The 14339-nt window shown below is 32.7% G+C and overlaps 1 protein-coding gene across 15 annotated transcripts in view; it reads left to right on the top strand.

Annotated features, from left to right (window-relative positions):
• RIMS2 (regulating synaptic membrane exocytosis 2) overlaps positions 1–14339 on the top strand; it is a 549058-nt gene that overhangs the window by 23678 nt on the left and 511041 nt on the right. For 2 of the 15 annotated variants that reach the window (XM_025050128.1, XM_025050127.1), the window contains exon 2: positions 4155–4340. The exons of the other annotated variants lie outside the window; for them this stretch is intronic. The gene's annotated coding sequence lies outside the window, so the exon portion shown is untranslated. The remainder of the gene's footprint in view (positions 1–4154; positions 4341–14339) is intronic. 15 annotated transcript variants of the gene reach the window in all.

Below are 14339 nucleotides of genomic sequence, written 5' to 3'. Positions count from 1 at the left end.
CGACTTTTGTTTTTACATATTCCCTTAAGTTTTTCTTTATATGCATCATATTTTACATACATGCAGTGATGCTATATGTACAATTTTATGTTCTGCTTAGTACTTTATTATAAATGTTTTTTACTTAAAAAGATATCATAAATGCTTTTCTTGTGAATATATTTCTTAGTCATCTTCCTTACCACTTGTCAAATGCCATAATATTCAATCAAATGGGTTCTCCTCAATTCTAGTTTCTAATACTTGCAGAACATTTCATTGTAATTCCAACACAAAAATATTAAACATTCTACTATTTATTTTTGCTGTATGTTTTGCCTTTATCTCTGCCCTGGTGTCAAGCCAAATTTGGGACACAGCCTTATTTTCTAGATTCTAAAATCTTACTGATATTAGGCAGCAGCGTTCATAACATTTCTCTAGAGATTTAGGGATAATGATAATGAGGTTTCTATGCAGTAGATAATTCAAAATTGAATTAGACTTTTCCATTCTCAAAAAGTCTCTGGGCATTTCTTCCTAGTTGGGTTCAAACTTATGGGCATATTATTAGCACCACCTTCTTTTTGCTTTCCCTTTCCTTTCTCCTTCATTTTTTCTCCACTCTTCAATTTCTGTTACTTTTTATGCATATCAAGTTAGCTGTGTTTTGCTTTTTTCTTTCAATCTACTCCCTTGGAGTTCCCCTTCCCCTCTGAAGTAGTTTGTTAAGGTATTTTCCTAAATGTACAGTTTTTTTTTTTCCTATAGAAAAAATCTCCAGTATTATTTGGTAAAATATTTTTCTTTATTCTGTTGCATAGGGCCACAGTAAAATAGTAAACTTGATGGAACTTATCTTGTGATTCTTCCTAGTTTTCCCATTTAATACATTTTCCCCATTTGCAAATGACTTCTTTGGGTATCTGCTGCTGTCTTACTCTTTAATGTTCTCTCCTCAATCTCTTGCACATTAGAAAAAGAGTAATCAGTCATTTATGTTTTCCCAAATGGCAAATGATAATAAAATAGCTTTAAAATTTCAAATGGGTAATAATAAAATTATAACCTTAAGCAGACATCTATTTACAGATTAAACCAGTTATTGATTAGTTATGTTTATGTGGAGATTGAAGACAGGAATTGTGTGTGACTTTGTATCACTTTGTTCTTTTTTGAGGTTATTATAGTACTTGACTCATAGAAGGTGCTCAGTAATGAATTAATGAAGGAATTAAAGACACCTAATTTAAAGAGTTTCCAGGTACTGATAAGAGATATGAAGTGGGTGCAATGCCAGGGAATTTTAAAACAGTATTAGAAATAGTCTAAAAGCTGATTCTCAAGGTAAACCTGAATTAATCATTTTGATGTAGTTGGAAATGAAGGTGTGTGTGTGTGTGTGTGTGTGTGAGAGAGAGAGAGAGAGAGAGAGAGAGAGAGAGAGAGAGAGAGAGAGAGAGAGAGAGAGAGAGAGAGAGAGAGAGAGAGAGAGAGAGAGAGAGAGAGAGAGAGAGAGGAAGCACATGAGAGATGTTACTCTTCACCAGAAGAGAAAGAGTGGATGTCCGGAATCTTTAGTGTTAAGTCTATGTTACTGTATTTTCTGCCAACTATGCAGGCTCCACCTTCAATTTTGGATTGAGCATCAACTCATTTGCCACGTATGATTTGCCTAGGAAAGATATTGTTGAATTTGATCCAGTCACTTCTCTGGAAGAAGAGGGAAGACAGGTGACAAGAAAGTATGTGGGGAAACTTGCATAGGAGAGTCTTGCCCAAAGACTGAAAGAGATTTGTGCCTGTGTGTGTACATGTGTGTGCATATGTGTGCATATGTATATGATGAGTTAGGGTTGAGTCATTCTGCGGCCATTGATTATTTTCCTTATCTCCGTGTTGAATAAGGAAAGTAGATAGATTGAGACTGGACCAGTAGGCAGAAGCCAGATTAGGCAAGGACTTATATGACATGGCAGAGAGTTTTGTTTTGTTCTAAATATAATGGCAATTTAACGGTACAGGACTAAGTAGTATATTGTGGGGGTGGAGAAGTGGTGATGGAGAGTGTTTTAGAGCAGGTCACGAGGGATAGCAGGTTTCCAGTTTAAACTAGAGTTCAGTTTCGAACAAATGTGAAGTTGATTTGTGATCTCAAGAGGTGAAGTTGTGTCTGGAAAATTTTTAAAAAAATTTTTACTCATCTAAAAAGTTAAAATATCTTGATATTATCTTATTGTTGTCTTCTAAAACACGTACTAGGCTTTTCTTGTTTATTATGGAATAACGATGATACTTTTGAAATGATACATGAAATATAACCTAAGGCTATGAATTATAATTTATATTTTAATTAAAATTGTTACTTGCCTTGAGACTTTTGGGCTAAGATGATGTTGCCACTGAAGTAATGAATTCTGGTAGTGTTTACAAAAATTATTTTCTAGGTATTCACAATTGTAATTATAATAAAAATTGAATTTTAATAAAGAGTTATAGTTTCTGAGGAAATTATTGTTTTTGTACTTGAATTACTGATGAATTAAATTGAAAATGTTCCAATTTTTTTTGCCCTGAGCATCATAATAAAAAATGTTACAGATGCTCTTGGTATACTTAAGCACTAGGTCAAGAAGAAAGAAAAACAGAAATGAAGAGAAGTTAGAGAAATGGAGTGGTTGAATGAGAATGAGAAAGAGTGGACAAAAGAAACAAAAAAAATGGAGAAATAGAAAAAGAAGAGGCCCCCACATGTCACTGAAAGTTGTGTAAATGGAAAAACAGAGAGCCACTCTAAATATTTCAAATAAAGAGAATTCAATATAGGGAGTTACCAAAGGTATTGGTACGGCTAGAGAAACAAAAAGTGGATGATGCATTTATCTAATGATCAGCAACTGCAGGAAACCACTATCACTCCTAGGGCTAGGAGAAAAAAAATGAAAATGGTGTTAAACAGTGCCCATAAGTACTATGTTGCTAAGATTGTTGGAGTATCACTGCTACCCTTGGAGCTGCTACTGCTATGCAGAAAGCCCAGGAACCTGCACATAGAAAGCCTATAGTTTTGTTGATGATACTGGACTCACCTTAGAGGATGCTGGAGCCTGCAGTCATCCACTGCTACCCCTACAAGAACTGCGCTGCTGTTGGAGTAGCCAGCATTTACATGGTAGTTATCTAGTGCTGCTGTTGTTGCTGGAGCCAGAACTCATGACCAAACTTCGGCCAAGGTTCCTAGAATATTGCTGCTGACTCTGCAGGAACTAGAAACAGAAAGAAGAAAATAAAATGGTTTCTCTTCTCCTGCCATCTGACTTTTACCAGTGTTTTCCAGTGGCATAACGTAATTGGAACCAGCTCTTAAGAGAGTGTGAGAAATGTAGTCAATAGGCTTCTAGCCTCTTAAGTGAGAGCACGGTAGGGCAGAAATGAAACTGAGAGCCAACAAACAACCAGCACAGAGAGGTTATAACATACTAATTCTTTAATCATAATAGAAGAAGCATTTTTGCAACTTTCTGAGTGATGTCAAGACCCTTCATTTTTTTTTCTAGTTGACAGAAAGATTGAATTATAGGGACTGATGGAAAACCTTTGAAAATGAGATCTCTGTTGGGACTATCAATTAGATATTTTAGTCTCAAGCAACAACAACAAAAAATAGACCCTGATTAACTTAAGAAAATAAATTTTTATAAAGGTATTGCATAGCTGTCAGAAAAGTAGAATGACTAGTCCCTGGAATAGACAGAAATCGGGATAGCTCTGGATAGTTAGTTCACCAAAACTGATGAATGGCCTGTTTATGTTTCTACTTGGCTGTGTGTATGGATCAGCTTTACCATTTTCTTCTTAAGATTTACATTACCAATAGAGAGGCAGATCTGGCCTACCTTTGATTAGTTGCCAACTCTTCGTCAGAGGAGGACATGGCATCATGATTGACAGCCACATCAAGACTGGTTTGTCAAAGGAATTTTGAGATATTGGAGAAGAATAGATATTAGGCAGGCAAAACCACACGATATCTATTAACTGAGCCTTGTTTTGAATTAGCAATAGGTAGCTCAAAATCATAGCCAAAAGTTCTTGAGCATTTAATATGTAATAGGCAACCTGATCTCTTTAATAACATATTCGAGGAAGTTGTCATTATTATCCTCATTTTACAGATGAGAGGAATTGAGAGGTGCACTTCTGGTGATGGTGGATTAGGCAATTTGGACTAACTCTCCCACTGAGAACAACTAGAAAAGCTGGATCATATATAAAAATCATCTGTTTGAAGGTATCAAAGAGCTAACACATCAGTGAAGACTGTGGGGACAAGATCCTGGAGAAGAAGAATACCCAAAGAGGTGAGCTGGGCATGTGAGCCTTTTGTTCCCCTTAGGAGAAACTTCTGTTTCCAGTCGAGTTGGCTGAGAGTCTGAGAAGCTGAAAAGAGCTCTTAGTACACTCATGGGGTGGAGGTAAGGGAACAACAGTTTGAATTCAGAGTCCACCAAGAAGAGAGATTTCTTGCTAAATCCTCCGGCTTTGGGTTTGGACCTTGAAGGGCTATGCTTTAGAAATAAGGGTGAATCAAAAATAGCATAGTCTACTTATAAAATAAAACCCAGTCTAGAATCATCCTCATCATTGATTATTAGATTATGGATATCCAGGATTATTAGTCATTCTACCCACCTGTTTTAAAAAAAGTCAACTCCTTCTGGAGGAAGGTAACATCATCCTAGGCCTCAAATAATTTTTATGATTTTTACATAATATATATTACATGCACACAAAAATAACCAGCCATACAGGAGACAAGATCATATGACTGAAAGAAACTAAGAGAAACAAAGACCATACTAACAGACTCACAAGGAAATCATAAATGGAATTCTCAGATACTCAATAGAACAAGTAGACAAAAATTAGTAATAATATAGAATGTGAACAGATGGTTAATATGCTACACTTATGACATATATAGAGCACTGCACAAAACAACTGCAGAATATATATTCTTTTCATGCATGTGGAACCCCAAAATTGATCATATCCTAAATAATTATTCAATTGTCAGCAAAAATCAGACAATAGAAATATACATAGTATGTTCTCTGAGCATAGTGCTGAAAATTGGTGACAAAGAGATACAGAATTCCCATATATTTAGAAACCAAGAAACCCGCTTCCAAATCTCCAAAGATTAAAGAAGAAAGTTGAAGGAAAATTTAGAAATATTTTTACCTGAATGATAATGAAAACAAACCTTGTCAAAATTTGTATGATGCAGCTAAGGTCCTTTGAAGGTAATTGATAGCTTTAAGGACATATATTATAAAAGAAGAATGGGTGAAAATTAATGATCTAAGCATTTATCTCAAGAAAGTAAAAATAAAATCCCAGCAAATTAAGCCCAAAGAAATCAGAAGGACGTAAATAATAAAGGCAAGGGATAAATCAATGAAAAGAAAAGAAAACAAGAAAAGATTAATATAAAGTGGCAAACACCTGATATCACTGATGGAAAAAAAAAGAAAGCTCAACTAACCAATATCAGGAATGAAAAAGAGGACATCGCTGTAGAACCCATAGACATTAGAAGTGATTAAAGGATATTATGATCAATCTTATGACTATACAGTTAAAAATTAATTGGTGTGGACAAATGCCTAGAAAAATACAACTTACTAAAATTGCTACAAGAAGAAATAGAAAACTTGAACTATCTTGTAACTCTTAATGAATGAAATTGAATCTGTAGTTTAAAAACTTTCTCACAAAGCTTTAAGACCAGATGGCTTACTAGACACATAAAAAGAAAATAATTCTTACCTTAAACTTAGAGAATAGAAAAAAATGAGAAAAAATAAAAATTCATTTTTTGGGCGGTCAGCAAAACTTTGACTCCAAAACCTGACCTTACTATAAAGGAAATTTACAGGCTAAAATTTGCTCAGGAATGTAGATGCAAAAATTATAAAAAATAAATAAAATAAAAAAGATAATAGAACATGATTATACTGTGTATATTCCAGGACTATAGTGGTGGTTTAGCATTTGAAAATCAGTATAATTCACAACATTAAGAGAATAAAGGAGGGAAAAACTGATAATGTCATTAGATTTAGAAAATATATTTGATAAAATTTGTTATCCATTTTTGATTAAAAAAGTCATGGCAAATTAGGAATTCATAGGAACATCATTAATCTGATAAAAATATTACAGAGATTCTAAGTGGATATCATACTTATGACAAAGAAAAGGATGCCCACTTCTATTGAGTCCTAGGCCAGTACAATAGAGTAAGGAAAAGACACATTGTGTGGGCATTGGGAAAGAAAAGATACAACCTTCATTATTTGCAGATGTTGGTATGGAGAGAATTAAAAAAAGAAAATGTACATACACTTTTAGAATGAATAAGGATTTTAGCAATGTTTCCAGATAAGTTAATATACAGGAATAAAGTATATTTCTATATAAACATAATGTTTATATAATGATTTACATCAAGTAACTAGAAGTAAATCTAAGGAAAGATACGTAAGGCCTTCATACCAAAAACTATTGAAATGTTATTTAGACAAATTAAATAGAGTTCAATAATGTTGATAGATTGGAACACTCAATGTTATTAAATATTATCCCCAAATCGATCTATAGATTCAGTGCAATCCCAATGAAAATTCCAGCAGTTTATTTTAATTTTTAAGTAAACTGATAGGCTAATTTTAAAATTTATATGGAAATACAAAGACTAAGAATAGTCAAAGGCACTCTTTTAGAACAAAGTGAAAGCAATTGCTTTAGCAGATGTTAAGAATTATTATCATTCTACTATAATTTAAACTTTGAGTTAATGGTGCAAAGGTAGGCAAATAGATCAGTAATAGAATAAAGAATCCAAAAACAAGCTCTTAAATATCTGGACACTTGGATTTATGACAGAAGAGTACAGCAGAGCAGTAGGGAGAGATCGTCTTTTCAATAAATGATGCAGGGCCAATTGTGATATTCTGGTGGAAAAAATTTATATTTTTCTCCTACCATATGCTATACCCATATGTCAATCCCACATCTAAATATGGAAGCAAAATAATAAAATTTTAGAAGATAATTCAGGAAAATATCTTCATGACTTTGGGATGGGGAAAGAATTTTTAAATAGAAAAAGAGCACTAATCATAGAGCAAATTATTGGTAAATTGAATTACATTGAAAAGAATTTCTGTTCATCAAAAAGTACCACTTAGAGTACAATGCAAGTCAGAGTTGAACGTATTTGAAAATTTGGATGAAAATTATGACATGACTAGAAATAGACTCACAGTATCTTTTAAATGTTGATATAATAGGCATTGTATCATACTTTCTATACTGAGTTATTATGTTTTTTTTGTACAGTTACTCAAATGGGATCTTATAAAGTTTTTTTTTTTTTTGCTGGTAAAGGATCTAATTTACTTAAATCTTATATAAATAATATATTTAGTCCAAAGTAACTTTGCATTTTTCTACATTCTACTTATGAGACTGTAATTAAATAATGTGTATGTGTCTGTGTATTTGCTAGACTGAACTATTTAAGATATTTGCTTTGTTTATTTGTTATATAGTTTGAATTCATTATTTTGATGGATAAATGAATAGTACTGATTTAGGCTGGCAATGATACCACTAGTGGCAAGCTATTAACAAGATTATTATAATGTTACAAAGAGAAATTTAGGGCCATTTCTGGTTAGCTACCTCAATTTACTCACATACTGGACAATCAGTTTTTATACTTTAATGTAGAAAATAGTGAAGCTTACAAAATCTCTCCTGAGAATTATATGATGGTAAATGAATAGAAGTGAGCATTGTACTAGGAGTCAGGTCATCTGTACTATCTTACAAGAATAAAGTAAAAACGAGGTAGCAATAGTCCTACTTCTTCCATCACTTAGTTCCATGGCTTTTAAGTTTTATACTGTCATTTGTAAAATTAAAGAGTCTGGACTAGATTATCTCTATGGCTTTTCCCACTTTAAATGCCTATAATTCTATTAGAAAAATATTTAAATTTTACTCACTTGTTGAATTATAAAGCAAATGAATTTTACTTTAGATTTTTCATGAGAATGAATATTGAAATATTAAGATTTTGAATAGTACGTGTTCAAGTTTCTGCTAATTATTGTAACATTCTGTGTTCTATGATTATGACTTTAACATTGTATCTGCTACAGAAGATACATTTAAGATCAATACTTAATATCATTTACAATTATTTAGATACTCCAAGAAAAAAATTAATCACACTTTGAACAACAGAATATTTCCTATAATGTTGATTGGCTTTATTGGATTCGAGTAAACAGTTTGGGTTTTAGAAGCAAAGTTGATTTACAGAATTTCTTCTTCCATCTATTAGTTTGTCCTTTAATAAGTTATTTACCCCGAAGGACTGTAATTTAAGGTAATTAACCTTATAGGGCATTGAGAATTGAGTAAGAAGACATATAAAGTGCCTAATATAGTGCATAGCCATAGTATTTGCAGTTAATAATTATTTTCCCTTCTATTCTCTTTTTAACAATACCCTATGAGGCTCTCTACGTAAAGACAAGAGAAATAGTTAGAAATGATACATTGTGCAATGTTCAGTAATTAGCTACGGTAAATTTAGGCATAAATACATATAGTAAAGTACAATAATAAGCGGCTATGACTATTAAGCACTTCTAGTGTTAATTTTCAATTATTCCTCATTAAATTATGGTGAAATACTCAGCCAGGTGTAGCTGAAAGAAATAGCGTTGCTGTGGTCGCAGTAAAATCATCTTTCATTTTTTGACTCTTCATTGTCCACAAATATGATCTTCTGTTTCTTTCAAATTTAATTCCTACTCATTATATCACAGAGTTTTGATTCCCTAGGTCTGAAATGTGGTTCTAGGAGTGAAAGAAAAAGTTTTCTAGGATGTTCTGATTTTTATATCTCTCACTACCTTTTCAGGTTTTGGCTAAGGGTTAGTAAATTACTGACCATGGGCCAAATCTGCTCTACTCTCCTTTTTGTATGATGGATGGTTTTTACATTTTTAAGTGGTTAAAAAAGTCAAGAGTATTTTATAACTCATGAAAATTATATGAAATTCAAATTCCAGTGTTTATAAAGTTCCATTGGAATGCAGTCATGCTTATTTGTTTATGTCTTGTCTGTGGCTGTTCTTGTACTATAATGGCAGAGTTGAGTAGTTGGGACAGATACCTGTGTGTGGCACTTTTTGCACCACCGCTGCTTGATCCATTAAAAATTATGCGATGCAGTTAAAATCAGTGGCATTTTGAGTACCACATGTCTTGTTTTACTGTGACATTTAGTTCCAAATATTTTTTACTTACCAGTGTATACTCATGTCAAAACAAGAAGAGAAAAGTGGACTTCAGATGTGTGCTTTTATAGCATAGTGGAGTGTGGATTATTCTGTTATCAAATTAGATGACAAAGCATTGTGTTTATTGTGTATTGACATTATAGTTGTGCTAAAATAATACATGTTGACATTATCATACTAACCATCCACCACAATATTCCCATCTAGGGAACATTAGAAAATTTAAAATGGTATATTATAGTAGAATTTTTTTTCAAAAGTAAAAAATGAAAATGAGTCTTCAATTAAAGAAAGTCTCCAAATGGTTCATTTGTTAGCCAGTCCATTTACCATGGTGAGTTAATTAAATCCCATTTGTTTGCTGCAGCTGAAAAAATGTGTCTAGAGAAAATAAACTTGTTTAAGACTATTAAGCCTTTAGATGAGAATAATTTCTCAAAGAGTTGAAGACATTAGGAGCAACATCTTACAGTCAAGGCAAATGATTTTGAGTGGTTTGCATTGCCTCTTGCTGTGTTGACAGATATTACTGATAATGCTTCATTGTTTATTTGAGTTTGAAGTGATGGATGAATAAGTTTCATGAATAGTTGGTGTAGAACAACAAGAGGCCAGGCTATTTTAAAAGAATTTGAGAAAATACAAATTTAGTACAACCTGAAGTGGAATCTGCTAAGATGTGTTAAAATTGATGATGTTAAAAAAAATATGTACAGAGTAGAAAAAGGCTAAGTTGGATAAATTTACAAAGCTTTTGGAAATACAAGATGTTTAAGGTCCATGATTATTCACTGTGTTGCTTATGAGTAGGTACTTTGCAGAAAATAATTGAATCATAATGGGTTATTGAGTCAGTAGTGTTGACAGTATACTTAATTCTCTCTTGAGGACTTAACCTTCAGTTCTGTGCATTTTTGTCAAAAACAGAAACTGAATATCTTGACTTGCTCTATCTCATAGAAGTTTGATGGCTTAGAAGTGGTAAAATTACAGTTTTTTGAGCTCAGGGTTGACATTTGAACGGTCTCTGCAGGAGAAAAACACCCTTTTAACCACTGTTATTGAACACAGTATGGCTTTGGAAATTTGTTTTGGCTACAGAATTTGTGAAGTTTTTGAATTCATCCTATAATTAGAAGGCAAAAGTGTGCTTATCTTTGGAACTTATTATATTGCGATATGGTCATTTCAATGACAATATTTATCACAAGTAATTTCAGCTGCTTTATATACTTTCTATGCTGTCAAAGTCAAAACGACTAGTAGCAAATTCTCTATTCCCACATAAATTTTCAGTGGATGTATTTTCCCAGCTCCAGTATGATTCCAACAGCATTTTTCAGACTTTGATGCAAGTGCAAAAAATTTAAATATTTAAAAATTTATTTAACTGTGCAGTTGAAGAGCTACCATTCAACCTTAATTTGCAAGGTAATAACATGCTAAAAGGCAAACACTAAAAGAAGAATTTAATTCAGTTCTATCAGTGTCCTTTATGTGATGAATATGGTCAATATTAGCACTTGATATTTCTTATCTGAGTGAAAAGACATTTCTAAGGTGAATATATAAAAGTCATATTACAGATCAGTATTAACAGAAGAACAGCTGCAATTGATTTGAATGATTTGGAGTACTAACTTTGAATCTCAACTGAGTAAAATGTTTCCCCCCAAAAGAATTTCATTATATTTTTATTAATAGACCTATTTTATTGTACTCAATTATTTGAATTTTGTCAATAAGAATTTTGTGGAAATGTGTTTCATGTTATGTTAGTAGTACATATTATCTTTAATTTTGCCTTTTGATCCACAAACCCTAAAATATTTACTTTCTAGCCCTTTACAGAAAAAGTTTTCCAATCTTTAATTTAGACCAATAAATACTGGTAGATACTAATCTTAAATCTGTATATTGTATTGATTTTCTTCTTTTGAGTAATCAAGAGGAATTTGTTTCTCTTTAGCTTTAAATGTCCAGTTCACTATTGCCTCTTTCTGGCTAAAAGAATTTTTTGAATAACCTTTGAATATACATTGTTTACAACTCCAGAATGTAATCATATGGGGTTGGTCTCAGCATTATCACATTTTTTTTTTTTATGTTCTTTGCAAAGTGCAGACCCGCCAGAAACAACTGTAAACTTGTAGACAGAAGTAGAACAATTATCTTTATCATCAGCTCTGAATGTCAGAGCTCCTTTCACCCAATGCAATTTTATCCAAGCATTGTGAGTTACCTCTAGTAGAGATTAGGCCAGTAGGAGTAAGAGTAGGTGTGGTGAGATAGTATAAATGCTTCCTCCTTCCTTACTGTGCAGCCTATTAGTTCATTCTAATTATTTCAAATAGTCTAGCAATGAGCTGCGCTGTTAGAAAAGCTTTATCTATATCCATATTTAAAATTTTTGACTCTGATATTAGAAACTTCCAAGAGCCTTGTTCATAAATGTGATCATTCATTCCATAAGTGGCACATCAAACTCAAATATATGTCCAAGATTTTAATATTATGGTGTTTAACCCCATCATTGAGGTGATCATAGCCAAAGCTGCTTTGAGTACCTGCAGAGTTTTGCCAGTGTAAACGTTAGCTTTTGGCTAAGCTCCAGGAGCCAGTGGTGAACCTTGGCCATCTGGTTGGCTTCCGCACTTTTAGTTCTTGCCAAACAATGAGGCAACAATTTGGTGCATTTTGATTACTGATAGGCTTAGCAGTGGGTCATGAGTTAGGCTTTCAGGTGGTTAAATGTGATAGGATGAGTAGGGCTTTAACAATCTTCTGAATACTATAAGCTTAGAATGAAGGAGAGAATGTAAAAAAGCATATGAACCAAAGTTCGGAAAGGAATAAAATTTGTATAGCAGCAGACATTGTGCTAGGTGCTTTACATGTCTCATTTTATTTTACAGTAAAAAATCTAGGAGTGAGATATCATGCATATTTTATAGATGAAACTCAGATCAAGTAATTCAAAGTAGTAAGTAGTAGATTAAAAGCCCAGGACATCTATTTTCAGTACTTGACCCTTATGATACAATTGACACAAGTAGATACTATAGCAAAAGGAGAAAAGGCCAATAGTAAAATAGTGGTTTGAGACATCTCTGACTTCTGCTGCATCATATCGTGTTTTATGGAGAATCCCAATTGTGTATGATCCAAACCTCTTTTCTGGGAATGACATTGCAGAGAATATCCTGATCTCTGTTTTGGTTGTTAAGCTCTAGGAAGAAGCTTTCTTGCCTTTGCAGTAGAAACACACAAGAGCAGTTCTGTGGGTATGGGATTGAAGAGAGACTTTACGTAACAAAAAATTGAGTAAAATTTAGTTTTATATATTTTTGTAGATGTGCTTTATGATAGATAAGGCTTAAAAGAGTCTTCATGGACCTAAGAAAAAGTAATAAGGAGGAAGAAAGTATTAATACCGTATATAATTTGTGAAATAATCTCAAGATATATACTCGGTCAGTCTTTGAGTAATGTCTATTTTTGAATTGTAAAGTTTAGAAAAGATAAGACTGTCTACCAAAGGAAAGCTTGAAATATTGTCAGTAGGCCGTAAAACAAAAAACAAACTAACAATTGATAAATTAATCTCTACTATTTGCATCTTTGTTAGACACTGGGAATATAAAAATGAACATGACATGGTCTTTGTCTTAATCTCTATAAGTCACAGTTTTCTCATCCATAAAATTAGTTTATTATACTTAACCTTAAATAATTTTTTTCTGTGCGAGTTTTAAATAAGAATATATTTAAATTCCTATAAAGCACTTGGTCACATAATAAGGACTCAATACCATAGTCTAGTAAAGGAGATCGATAAGTGAACAGTGATTATATTTGTAATGTATAATGCTATGAGTATAACTCCCTAGAACAGATGGCAATGAACCTTGAAGGCTGAACAGAATTGAGAAACTTTGATTTTTTGGAAGTGAAAACTTAGAACAGTTCAAAAGGTGTTTCACTAAAGTCCTACTGTATTTAGGGATATTCTTGAGGATGTGAAAGTTTTGGTAAGTCCTAATATTTTTAGCAAAGAGTAGCTGTCCAAGTTCTCTGCTCTACTAGTACAGTGATATAAGATTTTGGAATTTGGATTTCAAGCCTGGTTTTTAAGTGTCTGACCTTGATTAAATTACTTAATGACTTAATTTCTTTTGCCTCAGCCTTGTCGTGTAAAATAAGAATAATAGTACTTACTTCATAGGGTAGTACTTAACATTCCTGAAATGGTAAGCATTCAGTAAAAGGAAATGAAAAATATCATTTTTAATAATGTAGTACTTAGTAGTTGCAGAGTAGTTCCTTATTATTGCTTGATTATAAGTCTTTGTCATGGTCTTTTTATTTAACCTTTCAACTAATGGAGAAATGGAAGGCTTAGTCTTCTGTGGCATATTTTTCCTATCAAATGGTAGGGATGTGAGATGTTTAACAATACAGAAGTAACTCTGTGACCCTCTGATTGGCTATGTGATATATTTTGGTTACTTGTAAAAAGGTAACTTTATAGAAGTTTATGGCCAATGTGGTCAATTTCTGTGTTATAGAGAACATGAAGGATTTGGTTTATTGTAGTTCCCTAGAGCAAGGAAATTAATATTATTATTTTACAGATGATGAAACAGATTTAAATGAGTTGGGTGATATCCAAAGTCATACTGGGAGAGCCAGGACTTGATCTAGGGTTTTAAAGGTAATATCTGCCTCTTCTTCATAGGAAATTTTATTTATTAGCTCAGCCAGTGTGTTATGTTTAGATAAAGTTACCTATAATACTCAGAGAATATTCTCCATGTTATCGTATTTTCTTTATGTTGACAAGCCACTACCAGGCAGTTGGACATAATCTCAATATTTCTTTGTTTCCTTTATCCACCAGATATACAGATTTCTGTAAGAAAAGATTGTTATTGATAAAGGTTAGGTTCCTAGGATCAAACAACAACAAAAAAA

Source organism: Pteropus alecto, unplaced genomic scaffold (assembly GCF_000325575.1).
Source record: "Pteropus alecto unplaced genomic scaffold, ASM32557v1 scaffold164, whole genome shotgun sequence".
Classification (NCBI taxonomy): domain Eukaryota; kingdom Metazoa; phylum Chordata; class Mammalia; order Chiroptera; family Pteropodidae; genus Pteropus; species Pteropus alecto.
Note: the sequence above shows the minus strand (reverse complement) of the source record. Positions and strands in the feature narration are given on the sequence as shown.